Here is a 5,620-nt window from a genome sequence, read left to right on the forward strand (position 1 = left end):
GGTGTTTTGTTGTTGGACTTCTGTGCTAGACACGGTTTGTCCATAACGAACACCATGTTCAAGCATAAGGGTGTCCATATGTGCACCTGGCACCAGGACACCCGAGGTCTCAGTTCGATGATCGACTTTGTAGTCGTGTCATCGGACTTGGGGCCGCATGTCTTGGACACTCGGGTGAGGAGAGGGGCGGAGCTGTCAACTGATCACCACCTGGTGGTGAGTTGGCTTCGATGGTGGGGGAGGACGCCGGTCAGGCCTGGCAGGCCCAAACGTAATGTGAGGGTCTGCTGGGAACGTCTGGCGGAACCCTCTGTCAGAAGGAGCTTCAACTCCCACCTCCGGGAGAGCTTCGATCATGTCTCGGGGGGGGGCCGGGGACATTGAGTCCGAATGGGCCATGTTCCGGGCCTCCATTGTTGAAGCGGCTGACCGGAGCTGCGGCCGCAGGGCGGTCGGTGCATGTCGCGGCGGTAACCCTCGGACCCGGTGGTGGACTCCGGAGGTGAGGGATGCCGTCAAGCTGAAGAAGGAGGCCTATCGGACTTTATTGGCTGGTAGGACTCCAGAGGCAGCTGATGTGTACCGGCAGGCCAAGCGGAACGCGGCTTTGGCGGTCGCGGAGGCAAAAACCCGGGCATGGGAGGAGTTCGGCGAGGCCATGGAGAATGACTTCCGAACGGCTTCAAAAAGGTTCTGGACCACCATCCGGCGGCTCAGGAGGGGGAAGCAGTGCTCTGTCAACACTGTATACGGTGGGGATGGTGCGCTGCTGACCTCGACGGGGGACGTCCTGGATCGGTGGAAGGAATACTTCGAAGACCTCCTTAATTCCACCAACACGCTTTCCGACGTGGAGGCAGAGTCTGGGGACATCGGGGGGGGCCCTTCTATCTCTGGGGCTGAGGTCGCCGAGGTGGTTGAAAAGCTCCGCGGTGGCAGGGCCCCTGGGGTGGATGAGGTCCGCCCGGAGTTCCTTAAGGCTCTGGATGTTGTAGGGCTGTCTTGGTTGACACGACTCTGCAACATCGCGTGGACATCGGGGACAGTGCCTCTGGACTGGCAGACCGGGGTGGTGGTTCCCCTCTTTAAAAAGGGGGACCGGAGGGTGTGCTCCAACTTTAGGGGGATCACACTCCTCAGCCTCCCTGGGAAAGTCTATTCAGGGGTCCTGGAGAGGAGGGTCCGTCGGATTGTCGAACCTCGGATTCAGGAGGAGCAATGTGGTTTTCGTCCTGGCCGTGGAACAGTGGACCAGCTTTATACCCTCCGCGGAGTCCTGGAGGGTACATGGGAGTTCGCCCAACCAGTCTACACATGTTTTGTGGATTTGGAAAAGGCGTTCGACCGTGTCCCTCGGGGGCTCATGTGGGGGGTGCTCCGAGAGTACGGGGTACCGGATTTCCTGATCGGGGCTGTCCGGTCCCTGTACGACCGGTGCCAGAGTTTGGTCCGCATTGCCGGTAGTAAGTCGAACTTGTTTCCGGTGAGGGTTGGACTCCGCCAGGGCTGCCCTATGTCACCGATTCTGTTCATTACCTATATGGACAGAATTTCTAGGCGCAGCCAGGGTGTTGAGGGGGTCCGGTTTGGTGACCTCAGGATCGGGTCGCTGCTTTTTGCGGATGATGTGGTCCTGTTGGCTTCATCGGGCCGTGACCTTCAGCTCTCACTGGAGCGGTTCGCAACCGAATGTGAAGCGGCTGGGATGCGAATCAGCACCTCCAAATCTGAGGCCATGGTAATCGACCGGAAAAGGGTGGAGTGCCATCTCCGGGTCGGGGAGGAGATCCTGAACCAAGCGGAGGAGTTCAAGTATCTCGGGGTCTTGTTCACGAGTGAGGGAAGAATGGAGCGCGAGGTCGACAGGCGGATCGGTGCGGCGTCCGCAGTGATGCGGGCTCTGCATCGGTCCGTCGTGGTGAAGAAGGAGCTGAGTCGAAAGGCGAAGCTCTCTATTTACCAGTCGATCTACGTTCCTACCCTCACCTATGGTCACGAACTATGGGTAGTGACCGAAAGAACGAGATCGCGAATACAAGCGGCCGAAATGAGCTTTCTCCGTAGGGTGTCCGGGCTCTCCCTTAGAGATAGGGTGAGAAGCTCGGTCATCCGGGAGGGGCTCAGAGTAGAACCGCTGCTCCTCCGCGTCGAGAGGAGCCAGCTGAGGTGGCTCGGGCATCTGATTAGGATGCCTCCTGGACGCCTCCCTGGTGAGGTGTTCCGGGCACGTCCCACTGGGAAGAGGCCCCGGGGAAGACCCAGGACACGCTGGAGGGACTATGTCTCTCAGCTGGCCTGGGAACGCCTTGGGGTCCCCCAGGAAGAGCTGGCGGAAGTGGCCGGGGGGAGGGAAGTCTGGGCCTCCCTGCTTAGGTCGCTGCCCCCGCGACCCGATCCCCGGACAAGCGGCAGATGACGACGACGACGACTGAAAATAGTGTGAGGTGAAAAAGAAAAACCTAAAGGCTTTGAAACATGTATGCATAGTCAGTTAACACTCTGAAATAGATTTGATGATGATACGTTACATGACCAAAAAGGTATTGAAGTTTCAAACATTCATAAATTCACTGAAAATAGAATGAAGTGAAAATTAAAAAACTAAAGGCTGTGCAACATGTATGCATAGTCAGTGAACACTCTGAAACTAATTTGAGGATGATAAGTCACATGACCAAAAAGCTATTGAAGTTTAATGTTTTCAAAAATTCACTGAAAAAAGTGTGAGGTGAAAATGAAAAAACTAAAGGCTGTGAAACATGTATGCATAGTCAGTAAACACTCTGAAATAGGTTTGATGATGATAGGTTACATGACCAAAAAGCTGTTGAAGTTTCAAACTTTCATAAATTCACTGAAAATAGAATAAAGTGAAAATGAAAAAACTAAAGGCTGTGAAACATGTATGCATAGTCAGTGAACACTCTGAAACTAATTTGAGGATGATAAGTCACATGAGCAAAAAGCTATTGAAGTTTAATGTTTTCAAAAATTCACTGAAAATAGTTTGAGGTGAATATGAAAAAACTAAAGGCTGTGCAAAATGAAGACATAGTCTTTGAACACTCTTAAATAGATTTGATGATGATAAGTTACATGACAAAAAAGCTATTGAAGTTTCAAACTTTCATAAATTCACTGAAAATAGAGTAAAGTGAAAATGAAAACACTAAAGGGTGTGAAACATGTATGTATAGTAAGTCAACACTCTGAAAATAATTTGATGATGATAGGTTACATGACCAAAAAGGTATTGAAGTTTCAAACATTCATAAATTCACTGAAAATAGAATGAAGTGAAAATTAAAAAACTAAAGGCTGTTCAACATGTATGCATAGTCAGTGAACACTCTGAAACTAATTTGAGGATGATAAGTCACATGACCAAAAAGCTATTGAAGTTTCAAACTTTCATAAATTCACTGAAAATAGAGTACAATGAAAATGAAAACACTAAAGGGTTCGAAACATGTATGTATAGTAAGTCAACACTCTGAAAATAATTTAAGGATAAGTCACATGACCAAAAAGCTATTGAAGTTTACAATTTTCAAAAATTCACTGAAAATAGTGTGAGGTGAAAAAGAAAAACTAAAGGCTTTGAAACATGTATGCATAGTCAGTTAACACTCTGAAATAGATTTGATGATGATAGGTTACATGACCAAAAAGGTATTGAAGTTTCAAACATTCATAAATTCACTGAAAATAGAGTAAAGTGAAAATGAAAAAACTAAAGGGTGTGAAACATGTATGTATAGTAAGTCAACACTCTGAAACTAATTTGAGGATGATAAGTCACATGACCAAAAAGCTATTGAAGTTTACAATTTTCAAAAATTCACTGAAAATAGTGTGAGGTGAAAAAGAAAAAGCTAAAGGCTTTGAAACATGTATGCATAGTCAGTTAACACTCTGAAATAGATTTGATGATGATAGGTTACATGACCAAAAAGGTATTGAAGTTTCAAACATTCATAAATTCACTGAAAATAGAATGAAGTGAAAATTAAAAAACTAAAGGCTGTTCAACATGTATGCATAGTCAGTGAACACTTTGAAACTAATTTGAGGATGATAAGTCACATGACCAAAAAGCTATTGAAGTTTCAAACTTTCATAAATTCACTGAAAATAGAGTAAAGTGAAAATGAAAAACCTAAAGGGTGTGAAACATGTATGTATAGTAAGTCAACACTCTGAAACTAATTTGAGGATGATAAGTCACGTGACCAAAAAGCTATTGAAGTTTACAATTTTCAAAAATTCACTGAAAATAGTGTGAGGTGAAAAAGAAAAACCTAAAGGCTTTGAAACATGTATGCATAGTCAGTTAACACTCTGAAATAGATTTGATGATGATAGGTTACATGACCAAAAAGGTATTGAAGTTTCAAACATTCATAAATTCACTGAAAATAGAATGAAGTGAAAATTAAAAAACTAAAGGCTGTGCAACATGTATGCATAGTCAGTGAACACTCTGAAACTAATTTGAGGATGATAAGTCACATGACCAAAAAGCTATTGAAGTTTAATGTTTTCAAAAATTCACTGAAAAAAGTGTGAGGTGAAAATGAAAAAACTAAAGGCTGTGAAACATGTATGCATAGTCAGTAAACACTCTGAAATAGGTTTGATGATGATAGGTTACATGACCAAAAAGCTGTTGAAGTTTCAAACTTTCATAAATTCACTGAAAATAGAATAAAGTGAAAATGACTAACTAAAGGCTGTGAAACATGTATGCATAGTCAGTGAACACTCTGAAACTAATTTGAGGATGATAAGTCACATGAGCAAAAAGCTATTGAAGTTTAATGTTTTCAAAAATTCACTGAAAATAGTTTGAGGTGAATATGAAAAAACTAAAGGCTGTGCAAAATGAAGACATAGTCTTTGAACACTCTTAAATAGATTTGATGATGATAAGTTACATGACAAAAAAAGCTATTGAAGTTTCAAACTTTCATAAATTCACTGAAAATAGAGTAAAGTGAAAATGAAAACACTAAAGGGTGTGAAACATGTATGTATAGTAAGTCAACACTCTGAAAATAATTTGAGGATAAGTCACATGACCAAAAAGCTATTGAAGTTTACAATTTTCAAAAATTCACTGAAAATAGTGTGAGGTGAAAAAGAAAAAACTAAAGGCTTTGAAACATGTATGCATAGTCAGTTAACACTCTGAAATAGATTTGATGATGATAGGTTACATGACCAAAAAGGTATTGAAGTTTCAAACATTCATAAATTCACTGAAAATAGAATGAAGTGAAAATTAAAAAACTAAAGGCTGTTCAACTAGAGTAAAGTGAAAATGAAAACACTAAAGGGTGTGAAACATGTATGTATAGTAAGTCAACACTCTGAAAATAATTTGAGGATAAGTCACATGACCAAAAAGCTATTGAAGTTTACAATTTTCAAAAATTCACTGAAAATAGTGTGAGGTGAAAAAGAAAAAACTAAAGGCTTTGAAACATGTATGCATAGTCAGTTAACACTCTGAAATAGATTTGATGATGATAGGTTACATGACCAAAAAGGTATTGAAGTTTCAAACATTCATAAATTCACTGAAAATAGAATGAAGTGAAAATTAAAAAACTAAAGG

This window comes from Hypomesus transpacificus, chromosome 6, assembly GCF_021917145.1.
Source record: "Hypomesus transpacificus isolate Combined female chromosome 6, fHypTra1, whole genome shotgun sequence".
Classification (NCBI taxonomy): domain Eukaryota; kingdom Metazoa; phylum Chordata; class Actinopteri; order Osmeriformes; family Osmeridae; genus Hypomesus; species Hypomesus transpacificus.